The sequence below is a fragment of the Mytilus galloprovincialis genome, chromosome 8 (assembly GCF_965363235.1).
Source record: "Mytilus galloprovincialis chromosome 8, xbMytGall1.hap1.1, whole genome shotgun sequence".
Taxonomy (NCBI): domain Eukaryota; kingdom Metazoa; phylum Mollusca; class Bivalvia; order Mytilida; family Mytilidae; genus Mytilus; species Mytilus galloprovincialis.
In genome coordinates this window covers 91,670,489-91,689,614 of record NC_134845.1, presented here as the reverse complement: position 1 = coordinate 91,689,614, position 19,126 = coordinate 91,670,489, and positions in this window count along the sequence as shown.

Genomic DNA, 19,126 nt, shown 5'->3' with positions numbered 1-19,126 from the left:
CGGTCATCTCAGTACCAGAACCAGAAAAAAACCGATTTCTATTTTTAAATTATCAATTTCCCTCACCTTAGTAGCATTATACCAACATCAACATGATATTGAATATACATTGCCCATCCTTTTCGGCATTCAAGAGCTAGCAGCTCAGAAGTTGTAAAACGGAAACATTGTTTGAACAGAATGTTGATAAAGCAGGAGTATGTCAATGAACGTCTCGTTCTTTTTCAAAAAAGTTTATTGGAAGGTACCAAGACCAAATATTTATAATAATATTTACATATAATACACGATGATCTTAAAGAAAAGATAATAGGTACTGTTGTTGTTTATTATCTCATTAACGTGTTATAGTATTATTTTATTTGTCTTTATGATTATTACTTTAACAATGTTTTACTGTGTGGTCTGTTTTTGGTTGTATCAATTTTGACGTGACTCTGTACTTACATTTTCCGTCATTTTGTTTCTGTTGAATGGAAAATAAAAATCGAGGTAAGAGGTTTAGCTAGCTATTAAACCAAGTTCAATCACAATTTTCTACTTAAGAACAAGCTTATGTCAATTGAGGAATATTACAGTTGTAATTCGGTGTACTATTGACGGTTTAAAAGATGGGTTAAAGATGCCAGAGGGACATTCAAACTCATAGATAAAAAAAAAATGACAACGCAATGATTTAAAACGAAATAGACAAACATAATACAATAATACACAAGACACAACATAGCAAAATAAAGATTAAGAAGACCTGTGGTAGATCTCAGGTGATCGGTAAGGTTAAACAGATCGTGCTCAACATTTGGCATCCGTTATGTTTTCTTAAAAGAATAACAAAGCAAAAGTTATGGTGTAAAAATCATTGATTCATTTCCCTTTCATACTACTTCTAATTGATATGTTATACCACTTTGACTTCAAATATTGGTTTCGCACGGTCGTAGTTGTTCCATGCATTTTAAAAAGTACGAACAAAAATGAAACTTTCCTGAATATACAAACAGTAAAATAAACTACAGTAACTGTCAAATTCCTTGGTTAACTTTTTATAGCTTGCTTAACCTCACACTTGTTTGAGCATGACAGTCGCATATTATTTTACTGAGTGAATGAAATTTAAACTTCAGATAATTATCCCTTTATATCGAAGTGATATAGACATAGACGTTTTGTTTTCCTCTTATAGTTGACGTTACCTCGGTTTTAGATTTACTCTTACTGGATCAATGACTTTTGAACAGCGGTATACAACTGTTGCATTTATTAAACACTAATTGTGTTGCATTTTGTTCATATCCAAAGTAACTATATTACAAATAACAAAAAAACAAAAGATCTTGGATATAGTGCACAAAGATGCAAAAAGAAGGCAATTTAACAGGCAAAAAAAAAATAGATTAAATATAAAATATAAAGTATATATTAAGGCAATATTTAATTGTTAATTTATGTACACATATCAAATATTATATTGATTTATAATGAAGTAAAAATTACATCCGAATATTTTCATATAAGCGCCTGTGTTTAAGAATACAAACAAAAGTGTCTGTCATATGTTTTATTTTTATTTGTCTCTATTTTCGAGTACATCCACGTCTTAAGATTGAATATATTATCCACAGTTCTTACTGTTAAAATATGCCATAGTTTTGGATGGCTGAATTTTGCACCATCTGTTACTGATCATTCATGTACACGATGAATTAAAACAAAAATACACAATTGAAGCAATTCGTCTTTGTCTTTTGATTTAACATTTCTCACTCTCTGTATTATATTTATTGATAATTTCACCAGCCAAATGTGGCATCTCTTCACATCATAAAGTCTAAACAACAGCAGCTATGCAAGGATTATAAAGAATACTGTTGACGATTGTTATGATATACGTTGGAAATAGTTAATATTATTATTAAAAAAAATTTCCTTTGATGCTTAAGAGTAAAAAGTACCGAATTATCTTTCTGTAAGTGATGGGATTACTGTCCGTTTTTAATCTGGTTAGTCGCTATCTATTTAGAATCGGTCAATGTTTTTTTGTCTAGTACCGCTTTGCTATATTTGTGGAATAACATATAAAATAACTTGCAGTATTAGGATAGATGAAAGTTAAAAGATTAAGAAGTTAACATTGATACTGTAAGCTGAAAGTGCATCAATTACGGATAAAAATAAGCTAAAAATAATGATAGGTCATGGACCTCCTTTTCGAGATATTTGAGATTTAAAATATGGCGGTAAAAGGCTGACTCGAACTTTTACGTTATATTTGCATTGGTATTATTAGGTCTCAAAACAAAAGAAAGAAAATTAAGAATCTTCTAAAATTTTGGTAAATGACCTTTCATGAGCTATTTAGTCTTATATGAAAAAGTAAATGGGTGTTATGGGGCATAATATTTTACATTGTATTGTATTGAAAAACACCAAGGAGTCCGAACATTTGACACAAATTCCAAAACCTCCGCTAAGTACATCCTTAAGCTTGATCAAAGCCGAATTTATGTAAGCAAAGGATGTTTAAAAACCGAACCAATTCAAATGCAATATAACGAAATGAAGCAAGAAAATCAAACATTGATGTTTTCACCATAACATATGCAGATACTAAAAGATGAGGTATGATTGCATTTCTAAATAATAAAATAACGATTTTCTACAGTAAACTGAATAATCATAAAGTATCTCCTCTTGTTTAAAATTGATGATGTGACCAGATGTAGAGTTTCGGTGATGAAATCATCAATATTTCTTTAATACCGCATAATAATATAATAGGGCATAATTTATTTATAAACAAGAATTGTCTGTGTAATTGTTAATAGATATAGGAAGATGTGGTGTGAGTGCCAATGAGACAACTCTCCATACAAATAACAATTTAAAAAGTAAACCATTATAGGTTAAAGTACGGCCTTCAACACGGAGCCTTAGCTCACACCGAACAACAAGCTATAAAGGGCCCCAAAATTACTAGTGTAAAACCATTCAAACGGGAAAACCAACGGTCTAATCTATATTAACAAAACGAGAAACGAGAAACACGTATATATTACATAAACAAACGACAACTACTGTACATCAGATTCCTGACTTAGGACAGGTGCAAACATTTGCAGCGGGATTAAACGTTTTAATGGATCCAAACCTTCTCCCTTTTTCTGAAACAATAATGTTCAAATGACTTCATCAGCACATGTAGCAAATTATACACCTAAAAACTTTGTAAATTATTTAAGTTTACACAATTTATTGATTGTCTTAACCAAAGAAATGTAACAGAAAAACTAACTTTGATGATGTGAAATTTCTTTAAGACATGTTTGAATCAGAGTATGATATTTTTTCAATTGCGTTTGGTTGATTAATTTCTGTTTTTTAAAAAAAATCAAAACAAAATATGACCTTGAAACCAAGTGTAAACGGCTAGACTTTTCAGTTATCAAGTTAGAAAATAACAAATCCCTCTAAATTTCGCAAATGTTTATTGTGTGGTTCATAAATTCGGTCGTTCGTTTTCTTGTTTGAATTGTTTTACATTTGTCATTTCGAGGCATTAATATTAACTATTCTTCTTATTTAAAGTCGCATCATGTTTCTATATAGGTAGAAATGCATTGTTGGTATAATTTGTCGTCGAAGAAAAAAAAAGAATATTTGAAATAAGTAAAATACAATAATAATACAAGCTAATGTCAAATTGCGAATATGAGCATCGATTATCTAGATTTCTATAAAAAATATTTTTGTTAATTAAATGCATTTTATCCCGTTTTTTTGTGCCAGTTTCTCTCAACCTATGAAGATGGAATTAACCTTGATATCGTCCACCACTCTTGAAATTACTCATTATCTAAAGTTAAGTATTACATTACATTCAAATAACACCGTACTTGTGAAAAAGATATTGATTTTAGGGGCGAAAAATACCCCCAAAAACATATCAAACTCATCGACAATAAACTGACAACGCCATTGGAATAAAACATAGAAAACTAAAGACAGATTAACACGACCTCATAAAAACAGGAAAAGAGGAAAGGATTGTAGTATTGATAATTTGAACATATGCAACGTCATGTCCATCCATCTTTTCAAATGTCAACACTTTGTTCAATATCACAAAGTAGCTATTACAGTTGAAATTGGCGCCAGCTTATATGTGTAGCAAGACACATTCTGTACGTATATACCCTGCATTGCAATTACTGTCAGGATCATATAAATCGATATGAAAGAGCCAAGTTATTATGTTTTATTAAATGACGAATCCATAAAACAAGAGAAGTATATTATCCAGACAGAGCATTTTTTTACTAAAAATGCGGTCTACAAAATCATCAATGTTAATTTATATAATTCACAGTGTAAGTATTATACTTCCTGGATCTTTATCTAAGAATATGAATTTTAGCGAAACTTGTCGAAGTTGTTTCCCAGTTGATACGTTATTTCAGGGCTTTTATTTCATATCATGATTCCCTGATAGAGGGTTGCTTCTCACAAGGAAGCTGTTAAAGCAAGAGTTCCAAGTGGTGAAGTTGAAATCATTCCTTCGTACGTTTTACGAACACAATCACGGGTTGGTTAACCGTTATGGAATATCCGTTTTAAGGATGATAGTGAATATATTCCTTCCATCATAACAACTACCCCGTTCCTTTTTTCTAGAATTTTAGATGCCGAATTAGAATTATTACTGGGTATATACTAACAGGAGCAATATGACGGTTGCCATTTTTGTAGAAGAATTAACTTAGCTTTGCAGACCACCTCAGATCACCTCCAGTTTTTGCTTGGGTTTGTGTTGCTCAGTCTTGAATTTTCTATGTTGTTTTTGTGGAGTATTGTTTGTTTGTTGATCCGTAATTTTTTAGCCATTGCATGGTCAGTTTTTTTTTAAATCATGCTTTTCATTGTCCCTCTTGTATTGTGTGCCTCTCTTTTTCTACAGCACTTAAGAATAACCCACTTGGACAGGAAAAAACACAAACAAGCCATGACATTCTTTATTTTGTCAGCAATGTAAAATTTGAACAATGAGTACATAATCCTTAAAGACATATGTATCTTAAAAGACATACTAATTCGAAAATATCAATAGGGGTATAATGGATATGGTATATTATTTGCTGCTTTTAACCGCATACAGCTATCGATTGGTATTTTTAACCGAGCGTTGAAAAAAATCCATCTGAAAAAAAATCTAATACATCTACTTTATCATATTCTATATTATCTATTCGTTTGATGAGTTGGAGCTTTTGTTTTTGCCATTTGATTAGGGAATTTCTGTGATCTTACTTTTGGATAAATGTTAATAGGGAGGTTGGAGATTTCACTTATCACTTTGGTCTGGTTGTTATCTCTTTTACACATGTCCCGTTTTCATTCCCAATGTTATTAAATATCAAAATGAATGACGTATTTATGTTATTAGATATTCTTATTCATATTTCGCCTTCGGTCTCAAGTAATAAATTAGCTTAACTTCTCTATGAGGGGTGAAGCTTACATGTAATATCTCTGTTTAAAGAAACAAACTATAACCACATAGCTGGCCAGTGACCTTGACCCTAGTATATAAGCACCTGTTCCATAATAACTTGTCATTATTTTTCTAGAGGGTGTGAAGTGAACACTTCACTTGAATTCTTTTTAGTTATTTTATTTTTATCTAAGATTTAGGGGAAAGTTACTAAAGTTACATTTAACTTGTCTACGATGTACGACAAGTTCTAATGTTATTTTGTTAATTAGAAATAATAATTCCTCAATTGTCTACGATGTATGACAAGTGTTGATGGAAATTAATTAAAATTTTTATTGTCTACGATGTATGACAATTTTATATATTCATTAAGTTTTTGCATTAGTACGATGTACAGGCAGCACATTTGTTACTTATTTCATACTCCTGTTTGTTAAACAGGTAGATACATGTATTTAAAAGTATTTCTATTCACCTGAAGGTCGTGAGTACTCTTCAGAATTTACACGTGTTTTACCTGCACAGGTACACATTATTTTATTACAATGGCTGAATTTGATTATGCAAATGTATTGCTTTTGCAAGATGTTTAGAATTATGTTTACACTGTAATAAAAGGGTGATGGCTATGATTTTCATCACCTCTGAGTTGTTTTAGAAATTAATGATGATAAATTTAATAGGAAAACAAGAGGTATTTTGAATAAATCCTCTTCTTAAACAGTTATAAAACCTAGTAGTTTTATAAAAGATCATAATGGCATTGCAGTTGGAAATAATTGACAAAGCAACAGAACGAGTCAAAAGTAAGTTTTTAAATCTAGTGCTACTTGTATAGCTTCAAAATCTCCTTGATTTGTGAATTTTTCTCAAGATCGTGCTGTTGAGATTTAAGATAGGCATGTATACATATTGATGCATTGACTCATTATTATTAATGTAGTAAAGAACATGTATGAATCATGAGGTTTGAGACAGTTTCTCTGCCTTCAACTCAAGCAGAGTTTGTAGAGAAACCTGCTGCTTTATTCGAATTTTGCCATTAGAGGCTTACTTTAATGAAGATTTAGTTCTAATTTTGATCTGAACTACTGTAATGATACTGTTCATGTACCTCCTTTTGGAGTTTGTGCCATGGCTGATGATAGTCCAGCCGGAACTGAATTTTAATACGTCTTTTGATCCTGCATTAAGGTTTTCAGAAGCCTTTAAGGCTTCTCTTAGTGAGACTAATGGTCCATTGTCTCATCCTGTTTGTTGAACAGTTTAATCATGATTTTGCTTGGAAAATCCCAAAATTGTTTAAAAAGGCAGAAAACTGTGTCTAAGTTTTCTTCTGGACTTTCTGTGACTGTTAATAATACTACCATGTCAGTAAATATCAAATCAGGCAAATATCAAGTTCATAGAGGAGTAATGATATCACCCTGAGAACTGTGAGAATCCTAGTGTGTCTAGGATAAATAACAAGATTGGAATGGCACTGCCTAGACAGGCCCACTATGTGGTTTCAAAGATGCAGGAAACCCAGAGATACTTTATTAAGGGGTTGATCATCACCCCTATTGTTGAGGATTTTATTGTAAAATTCTATTTGTTTGTTTGACCATGGGTTTCTATTTAAACGCATAGGAGATGCTCAGAAATATCTAGTTGATAAAACTTATTTGTTATTCTGATGTGATAGTTGATTTATCACGTTTTTAGTTATGATTGCATGAAGCATACTTAGTGATTATACAAAGATTCTAAAGCAAATTCTAGATTCCTTGGAAGAGGTTCCAGGTCTAGCAAATTTTTTTTACTCCCAGCTGTTATGGGAAAGGCAATATCAGTCTTTTAACTGCGGAGGCTCTGTTGGTCAACAGGGCGTATACTAGTAGGCAATTCCCTTCATTGAGAGGGAGAGGTTTCCCAAAAGGGAACAGAGAATCTCAGAGGGGTCACATTTCTCAACCAGTTGCTATATAGAGTAGATAACTTTAAAAATATTATGATTTGGAAAATGTTACTAATGATATATTGATATTAGATTTAATAAGAAATGGTTATAAAATTATTTTTAATGATGTACCACATATTTGAATAAAATACATTTCACCTTTCATAAGGATGAAATAATTTCAGAAGTCCAAAAATTGATAGCTAAGGGAGCTATTTAAGAGGTTGATCGATCATTGGAAAATAAGTTTATTTCCTATATTTTCTTAGTTCCTGAGAAAGATGGGTCTTCAAGGCCTGTTACCTATTTGAAAAATTCAAACAAACTTAGCTTGTGGCTAATCAGCATTTGGAGCAGGACCATTTATCTTTTGTTTAGATGTAATTCTTAGGGATGATTATCTATATATATATAGAGAGAGAAAGCTAACATCTATAGATCTCACAGATGCATATTTAAGTATCATTTTGATTATATCACAATTTCCTGATTCATGTGGAAAGGACATTGATATGATATTTATGTTCTTTGTTTTGGATTGGCTTCTGCATCAAGAGTTTTTACTAAGGTTTTAAAACCTGTCTATGTATTTTTATGAAATAATGTCACTTGAATTAAGTATATACATGCTATAGTTTATACATTGATGATTCTTTTATTATGGATCAGAATTTAGATGGTTGTATTGTGAATACAGAAGAAGTGGTGCAAATGCTTGATAAGCTGTGCTTCGGAATAAATTTTGAGAAGCTGGTACTCATTCCTTGGAAGCACATTGTTTTCCTTTGTCTCATTATTGATACTGAGCTATTTAAGTTTTTTCTGACAGATGAGAAATGGTAAAATTATCTCCCTTGGGAAATTCTTCTTAAATAGAATTGTGTAACTGTATTATAGATGATTTGCATCATATATTGGTCTTGTGTCACATGCTTTTAATGCAGTATCTGTGGGAATGTTGCAGAAACATGGTAAAAATAATGTTGAAACACTGTATAGTTGTTACAGTGTTTATTATCATCAATCTATAGGTGAAATTTTTAACAATATAAATCAGAAATTAAGAATTGATTTTTAGACCCATCCAAATAAGTTTTTGGATTGGACCAGATGCCTCATTAGAAGGATTTGGGATCCAAATTTGAAGAAAATTTTTCTGTTGGTAGATGGAGCTTCTTTAAGAACATGGGCTCATTTCATATAGATTTCTTAGAATTGTTGGCTATATTTTTCTTTTGGAGAGAAGTTTTTAGTCACAGAGAGTTATACAATCAGAAAATACAATTTCAGTAGCATTTATTATGCAATAGGAGGTATAACCTCTTTGTCACTTTTAAAACATGCTTACTACAAATATTTCATTATTTGGGCTTGGTGTTCAAGAAAGAACATTTTTATCACAGCTCTTTATATTCCTGGTAAGAAAATTTTGATGCTTATCATATGTCTAAAAATTTTCCAGATTCAACAGGATGGCAATTGAAAGAAGATATATTTGTTTTGTTGTTATCACGTTTTCATTTTCAAATCTGTAGATAATTGATTAGTTGTCTTTTGACCAACAAGCTCCTTTCAGAGATGTTTGTACTTTTCATGGTCAGATTTAAGACCTTATATTTTCCCATCTTTTTCATTGTTGGGGATAATTATAAAGGAAATTATTAGTGATAAAGTTCAGAAGGCTCTTTTGATTATTCCTTTTGGTCTGCTCAGAGTTGGTTTTCTTTGCTAATACCAATTTTAATTTATTTGACAGTTAAAAGTTCTGCTAAACATAAAAGTTAGTAACAATGTTACATACCTGAAGAATGCCTTTCCGTCAGGAAGAGATTTGATTTAACTGTGTATTCACTATTGTAAAAAATATAAGTGAACCAACACCTGAAGGGTTGATTGTGCGGTAGGGTAAAAACGTGTGTATTATATTCAGAAATCACTTTAATATAAACAGGAGATTTCAGAATCATTTGTAAAATATATTTACACTTAATCTTGGAGATCATGCATCTATGATCAAGCATTATCAATATTTTTTGAGAAATTTCATTATTTGGTGTGTTCAAAGAGAACCAATTCCTTATCACCATCTAAAAAGGATGTTATTGATTATTGAAATTTCGTTTTTTGTAAAATACAAGCTTTTCATATTCAGCATGTTTAATGTGAATTTTACTTGTTTTATGTTGAAACAGACTTGATCCTTTAAGAAGTAGATGTTACTAAATTTGTTTGTTTACTACATGCATATGTGAAAGGTTGCTTAAGCCTGAATCTGCAATTGAAGAGTTAGATACTCTTTCACTGTGGAGATGAATTTAGTGCTATCTTTTTAAGTTCTTTATATTCATTAGAGGATTTTACATTGAAGACTGTCTTTTATACTTGTGTCTTTATTTGCCTTGACTAAAACTGCCAAAGTACAATCTTTATCAGCTGTAGATTTATTCTATGTTTTTCATTCAGAGACATGGCACTTTATTTTTTCATATACATGAGTTTTTGAAAAATACTAGATCTGTTAGTTAGTCTACCTAATAATGAGGTGATCAAGGGTTTTGATAAACCAAAACTTTGTGTTGTTAAGACAATGATTTATCATGTTTTGTGTACAAAATAAGTGAGAGAATTCATCTAAGTCTTTTCGTAAAGTTTAGATAGTTAGAGAGAGTTCTAATTTTAGCTGAGGTTTTAATGTTTACTCAATTAGAGGAACTTCTTCATAAGTGCATTTAGCTTCAGGATGTTCTTTTAAAGACATTATGCTAACAGCTTAGTCTGGACATATGATAAAACTTTTTATAAGTTCTATAAAAGGGAAAGTGAATAATATCAGTACTAAAACACTTTTCTTCAGTTGTAGTTACTGGATGATCTTGTGATTTCTATGCTTTATTAAATGTTGGCATTTATAAAAATTGTTTTTAGTTTGTGTCTACACTTTAAACAAGCTAATTTATTACTTGAGACCGAAGGCGAAATATGAATAAGAATGTTCCTTCATCCAAGCATATCTTGGATGTGCAGGATGAAGGTCATTCTTAGAATATGAGCCTGAGGCTCGAAAGTAATTAATTCCCACCCTATGGATTATCAGTCTGAGACCCACCCTTTTTCCAATGGGTTTTATATTTGGTCGACACAAACTTGCTTTAAATTATGACAAGTTATTATGGAACAGGTGCTTATATACTAGGGTCAAGGTCACTGGCCAGCTATGTGGTTATAGTTTGTTTCTTTAAACAGAGATATTACATGTAAGCTTCACCCCTCATAGAGAAGTTAAGCTAATTTATTACTTTCGAGCCTCAGGCTCATATTCTAAGAATGACCTTCATCCTGCACATCCAAGATATGCTTGGATGAAGGAACATGTAATAACATTGACTTCTGTTGATTTATTTGGAATGTATGAATTATAGAAAATATACAAAACTAGTGTGGTAAGCGTTACTGTAGTATTGTGGTAATTTATTAAATATACATAATACAGTATATATGACCAATCATAAATTCAAACCTCGATTACAAAACACAAAACAAAAACAAGGGGTTTTGTTTCCTAAATTTGCTCGAAAGAGAGTTCTACATTTACTTCCATATCAACTTTATATCAGAATGAAGCAAAATAAGTTTTAATTTGTTATCATGAGCAAAATCCTATATACTTGAATGGTGCACTATGTATTAAGTTAATGCATATAACGTATTAACAATAATGCTTGCTAATTCAACATGTAAAACTATCGGAGTTTAAACGTAATTAATTTGTTCGACGTTAACGGAGGCTATTATACACGTTCTACATATTTATTATTTATAGCCTGAATAAATATTTTGGTTAAAACAGTATGTGTTGTTACAAGGAGACTTTCAAAGAAGATGAGCTTGTTAAATGCAAACAATAACACGGTGTCGAAAAAAAATCTTTTAAATATAAATTTTAAAAAAAGTATACATATCAAGAACAATTTTCTGCAGGCTGAAAGCTTAAGCCAACAATATGCTGATTTATATGATAAGATAATTTAGCACTTGGTTTGGCTAATATCAATTTGACATACAAGTCGATTAATTTATTTACAAAAAAGTCCTCGTGTCGGGAAGGGAATTTGTGCAACAGTGTCAGTTTTCAAAAGAATTTGGCAACAAAAATCGAACTGATAATAGTTGTAAGGATTGAACAAAAATGAAGTTAGTAAGGTTGTTAAAATTTATCTTTGGTGAAAAAGTACACGAACTCGGCAGATATAATCATTTAATCATAACAGGTTAACAAAATCACTCTCTTATCATACCCAAGTTTCAGTATAAGACAAATCATTGTCTGTAGTGTATGAGAGGAAACTAAAAAATAGTTACATAGGTATTGGGAAATTTATTCATGATCTAAATTTGTATGAAAACAGATTTTCTATTAAGTATACATAAAAATTGGAACATTGCTGTAGTAAAATTGATAGTTAAACCAAGCACCAAAATTGGTTTCCTTTGTGCTTTGTCTATTATAGAATGAAATGTAATTATCAAGATCTGAAATCGGAAAAACAACTTTATCTCTCTCTGTAAATACACCTAAGTATAAATTTACACAATTGATAATTTAATCTTAAAGTTTTCAATTCTTATTTGACTTATTCCCCTTTCCATAAGATAAAATAAATATGATAATAAATTCTATCCAGTAAGACTAGATCGATTGATTTACGAGTTCGGGATATAGAATAAATAATTTCACCGTGATGAACAAAACATATGACCATTGTTTATTGGTGCAGGTAACACTGTGCGATCAGCAATCCATCCTTAGATATTAACAGACAATAGATTTCAAAACTTGTTCAAAAGACAAAATGTTGGACCTCTTAATCAAAATTAATAATTTCTATAGAGTTATTTTTTTGTAAATCATTTTATATAATCCATTTTAAATTGAGTTTTTAAATTAAATGATAATAAATTGTGGTACTTATTTAGAAAACCACGTGAAAAGATTCTAATCCACTTTTAAAAATTACTTTAATCTTTTTTATTCCTATAAAATTTTACCGGAAATGATATCTCATTTGCCATTGCTCGTGGACGTTTCGTCAACGAGGGTATCACCAGCCCAGGAGTCAACACTTCGGTGTTGACATGAATATCAATAATGTGGTCATTTTTATAAATTTCCTATTTAAATTTTTTTTAATTTTTCAAAAAACTAAGGATTTTCTTATCCCAGGCACTTCAACTTTGTACTTGTTTGGCTTTATAAATATTTTGATATGAGCGTCACTGATGAGTCTTATGTAGACGAAACGTGCATGTGACGTACTAAATTATAATTCTGGTACCTTTGATAACTATTTACACATTATCTGCGTCTCGTTTTTTGTTATTTTAGCAGACTTATAAGAAAACGACGAGAATATGTGACATTTTCGATCATATACCAAACGACGTAAAAGTTATCAAGTAAGGGTCATATGATGGCATTTAACTGTGAGCGAAACACAACCTGAAAAGTAAGAAAGAAAACAAACCGATTTGATAAATGTAAAACTATTTGATAGAAAAAAAGTAACGGCCTGGTAAATATACAGTAATATACAACAACAAACGGAAACCTCTGAATTACGAGCTTCTAACTTAGGACAGCCATATTCACAATATAAGATTTAATAATGTATAATACATGTAATGGAAAAGTCTTCTATTAAAAGCATGCGTTTGTATCGAAGTTTACATGAGAATGTTATAAATTAAGTAATGTCGTCATTTTGCGTGTCACATATAAGTAATTCTCAAAATATAACGTTTCCGAGAGTTAAACTACTCAAATATTTTCATATCATTTTTAAAACATGCCAGATTTAACTCATTCGTGTGTATGATTTTGAAAATCTTATTGATTCACACTGTTTTGGAAATGTTTTATATGTACATGTATTTCGATTCCGTGCACTATTTGTGTCAGTTCCTAACTTTATACATCTGTATGAGAATATTTTCTGACTTAGTTCGTTGAATATCGTAGATTTCATCAAATTTTCAAATAAAGTAATTTTGTCAATTACATGTAGCATATAGAGAGGGTTTGTCACGTAGGGTTTTCTAAATGGTACGCTTCCGAGAATTGAACTGTACTCAAATGCACTTGCTTTTTATATAACGACTTTAATAAATTTAGGTTATCGAGAAATTTTCAAGTTCGTCAATATTCTTTCTTTTAAAAAACTGCGTGTTTGATGATTAAAGAGTAACGTACATACATACTGTTCATGCAAAGGCTTTAAAAATATCGAACAGCCTATGTAGAATTTCATTTACTGTTAAATATTGAATTGTTTGCTTACATTTTTAGCATTTAACTTTTTGGCGGGAAATTTGACGTTAGTTCGGCTAATGAATTTTACGTTGTATATCATTTAAAGTTCGGCACATTTTTAAATCTCAATTGAACATTCCTGAACTGAACGTCATGCTCTCAACATTGTCTCATATGACGTATTAACATGCATACATTGTATTGATATTTAAATGTCATACGATATGATTGGACAACGTTGATGAACAATTGCATTATCACTGGGGTAAAGCTGATGACCGTAACTGCATTCACGGTCATCCCAAGATGTCGGATGAAAAATTAGGTCAGTTTCTGTATTGTCTGTTAAAGTGTTTCTATATCATTTTATTTACAAATCATACATTGAAATGATGTAAATTTATAAAAGAATCACTCGGAAATTACTAATTACTTCCGAGAAATGTGAATGAAACGGGAAATTCGATTTAAAAAAATCGCTCAGATGACCGTAACAGAATCAGCGATTCATAACAAGGGTGACCGTAATTGCTTTTAAGATGACCGTAATTTGTAAATGATGACCGTAACTTTTAAAGGATGACCTTCAATTCTAAGAAATATCCGTGTTTATATAACTTCCTTTTTGTATCAAATGATTAATCGTGTTGGTATAAACATATTAATATGAGAGTATTATCCTATAGGTAGAAGAAAATATGACGTGCTTCAAATGCAAAGATTACCATATGTATCTTTTTTACAGTAGAGGGTTTAATTTTTTTTAAATGAATTTGCAAAAAGACATGCAAATGAACAGGTAGAGAAAACATGCTACAAAAGCGCGATAAAATGACACTTTACAAGTATAATGAAAAAATGCGGTGCACAGCCTCCATGCAACTGCTCGACAAAAGATTTTCTTTTTATTTCTGGGAATCCTTTTAATGACATATAATAAATACACATTTTTAAAAATGGCAATGCATGTACATCAATTGATATTATATCGTCTTCCATTTTGTCGTGCAAATAAAATAACAGAAATATTTTAAAAATATCATACGACTAAACTAGTGAAGGTGAGCTCCAGCAAAGTAGATCCTTAAAATAGTCTTGTACGAATAGCGTATCACAAGGGGGAACGTTGTTGGTTTATTGTATATATACAGAAATGTTATTCATATAGTCAGGATTCTACTTCTTCAAAATTATCTCCCTATTACGCCAGTTCATGCTCACAATCGTAGAAATGGAAGCCACTGTAGGGATGACTCTCTGCCAATTTTGCTCTTGAAAACTGATAAATTTGTCCACATAGCACCATTACGATCGATCGTTATATGTCAGTTATATTTTAAAAGACAAATGTATCTACTAGCTAATAAGCATCAGTTAATGATCTTGTCTGCATTGATTAAACTTAAAAAATATTGTTTGTTTGGATGTCAGGTGGAATTTTCGAAAATTCTTAAGCATTTAAAAAAATTCTAATTAAATATTTCGTGGAAGGGCAGACTAAACATTTTCAGTGGTTGAAGATTATAAACCCGAGCTACCACACACAAGAAAATCATATTTTTTCGAAGATATCCATTTTCATTATCCAAATTAAAAGACTGTCGTCAAGTACTTTTAGAAAAAAATAGCTATTCGAACACACCTACTCTGTTTTTGTGATTCATTAGATAGGTATTTCACTTGACCCATATATTTCATCTTTTCGTACTGTCATTTTTTTACGTTATAAAGTCAACCTGTAGCTTTGATATATAAATGATAGAATCTGAATCCAGATGCTATATCAGAAACTCTTGCTTTGTACGTTTTAAAGACAAAATATACACCCCAAACAATCCCTAACATAAAAAGCTGCACTCGATTTCTCTTTTCGATATACAATCGTTACCTATTTTGGGGATTTTTTTCTTGATTCACATAATGGAAGGGCAGACACGAATATTTCTGAACCAAAAGATTGATATCTTCTCCGTCCGTGGTAAAAAAAAATCGGAGATTATGCATTTTCTACCTCCAACTTATAGATACACATGTCGTCGACTAGATATCTTATTGTTTTGCATTATTATGTAATAGATACATTAAAAACTTATGCAAATGGTGTTTTTAAAGTAAAACACTTCGTAATTGAGAAGAAAATTGTCGTTTTATTAGTTTCTATTAACTTTTTAAAATTTTGTTACTATATCAATAAACAAAGAGCTTCGATTCTTTTGTTCTATTTCAAAAGTGTTTCCGCCTGCATATATCAAGACAAATTAAGATTTTAATCTGCCCTCTGGAACCATACACAGACTCGATTACCAAATATTCGTATGTATTATTAATGTTTTTAATGCTCCATTATTGGCATTATGTTTTTCTGGTCTGTGAGTACGTTCGTCTGTTCGTCTGCTTGTTCGTCCGTTTGTCCAGCTTTAAGTTAAATAAAATTGACACTTAGTACACATTTTACCTATGGTATGATCTTTTTAATTCTAATGCCAAATTACAGTTTTATCCCATTTTCACAGTCCAATAAACATAGAAAATGATAGTGTAGATGAGGCATCCGTGTACTAAATAAAGGCAACAGTAGTATACCGCTGTTCAAAACTCATAAATCCATGGACAAAAAACAAAATCGGGATAACAAACTAAAACCGAGGGAAACGCATTAAACACATTCATGTTTCTTCAAATTTTCGTCGTATCGCTGTCAATTTGTGTTAAAATCTTAACGTCGTTATTAATAAATATTTCATTATTTACGAGAAATATGTAATTTACTATGATTGTCATAAATCCAAATTACGGCCAATTATATTATAGTTTAAAAAAAAATTATGAAACATATTTATATCCGCTAACCGATCCCCTATTGATATCGAAAAACTCAACAAAAAAGCTTCGAAAACAATACGGATATTTCTTAGAATTGATGGTCATCCTATAAAAGTTACGGTCGTCCTATATAAATTACAGTCAGTCTTTACAAATTACGGTCATCCTTTACAAGTAACGGTCATCCTTTACAAGTAACGGTCATCTTTTTACCAATCACGGTCATCCTTGTTTTATGTTACGGTTATCTCGAAAATATTTTGATTATGATTTATGGTCATCTGAACGATTTTTTCAAATCGAATTTCCCGTTTCATGCACATTTCTCGGAAGTAATAAGTGATTTCCGAGTGATTCTTTTATAAATTTACATCGTTTCAATGTATGATTTGTAAAGAAAATAATATAGAAACACTTTAACAGACAATACAGAAACTGACCTAATTTTTCATCCGACATCTTGGGATGACCGTGAATGCAGTTACGGTCATCAGCTTTACCCCAGTGATTATGGGTCAATGTTTTAATTGTTGGCAAATTCATAGATTGACAGTTTTTGCTATCACAATCCAGACGTTAAATTTAAAATAAGTTCCTAATAGTTGTGTTAAATCAATCATGTATAATTAGATATTTAAGTATATGGTATCTGCAGCAAAACCTTCATAACACTTTTGAATAAAATTCTCGTTCTTAAGCAAATACTATAATTATAAAATGAAAATAATCAATGAGCATTATGTCTTTTTAATTTAATATTCCATTATAACTAGCTCTGATTAATCAAAATTCAAATATAAGTTGCACTTGCAAAAGATAGTGCATGGCGTTATAATGAAGTGTATACTTATTATTGCATGTAATGGGCGAATACATTCTACACTTAGTTAAAGGTGTATATTGCAATCATAAAAAACTTAAACTGAAGTAAAACATATTACGTTATCGAATATAACAACAAATATCAGCTATTTTGTATTTGTTTATAAACATAATTCCTTATAATATTCTGTAAATTGTGTTTGTGAAAGCTTTTGAAACCACGTCAAAAGATGATAAACCGTCACCAGTGACACTTTTTAATCCTTATCACATTGCTATCGAGTTGCCGTGCTATTTGCATATAATCTTCTTATTATTTTCGTTAAAAGGGGGATGTATACAAAACAATAGTATGTGACACTTTTGACTGAAAACAACTGATGTAGAAGTTACCAACTAAAATACATAGTACAGCCTTTAACTGCGAAAAAAATCCTTCTTGCATAGTACGTTAGAAAGGGTCCCAACATGATTAACGTACAATTATTTAGCGAGGAAATAAACGGTTAATATACAAAAAAAACCCTACATGAAAAAAAACAAATATGATACACAGCAACAAACTACTACATCATAATTACAGGTCAGTGACTAAAGACAAACATATTCAGAATATTGGAGCTCAATTTTTCGGGCAGGTTCTTTATGCTCTAACCTGTGACTATTGTGTAACAGCACAAAGAACAAACTAACTGTAAAACTTTAATCAATAGACTGGACTCACTAGATTTAAACAAAGCCGACAACAACGAAAAACAAAGAAACACATACTTAAAGACACACACTACCGATCTGAGAGTCTTCATTTTAGAAATGTGTCCCTTGTTTAATTAACTGTTTGTCTTTAAAATAAACTGATTTACTTTCCTACTCAAAGTGATATTCTGTCTTCACTTATTTTAACACACTTATTAGATTCCATTTGTTTTATACATGTTTCAAAAACTTTTTTTTAAAAACAATCGTTTCATGGAATTGACTCATTCAATGAGATATTAAAACATACATTTTTAACGCAGTATTCATCAAAAGTTTATAAATTAAGTAAGTCGGTCAATTTGTTTACAGAATGTGTGTATAAATTGTAAATTTTCTGAAGTAAACGCTTCGGAGAAGAGGACTGTTTTTAAATACACTTGGTATTTATATAACTACTTTTTAAAAAAATTAGGTTACCGAGAAAAATTAAAGTTCGGCAATACTCTTTCTTTTGAAAAAAGCCAGTTTAACGATAAAAAAAAAGTAGTGTACACACTTAATGTTCATGCAAAAGCTTCAAAAATATCAAACAGCCGATGTAGTTATTGATTTTCAGTCAACTACTGCAATGCTTGTTTATTTTGTTGTGCCATTTAATTTTGGCGGGAGATTTGACGTTAGTTCGGCCAATACAATTTACATTTCATATCACATAAAGTTCGGCAAATTTATAAAACTTATTTGTACATTCCAGAGTGAACGTCATGTGCTCAACATTGTCTCACATCACGTATTGACATGTATACATTGTACATGTTGTATTGATATTTAAATGTCAGACGATCTTATTGGACAACCTTTTTATGAACAGTTGCAACATAGGGCAAAGATTTAATTTAATTTATTCTCAGGTCAAAAGCTTCTTATAGCTTGTGTTATATATTTTAACGTTAACAAAATTAATACGTTGAATTAAAATATGTTCCTACGGGCAGTGTTCAATCAATCATGTGTAGGTTGACCTTAAGGTAAATCTTATATG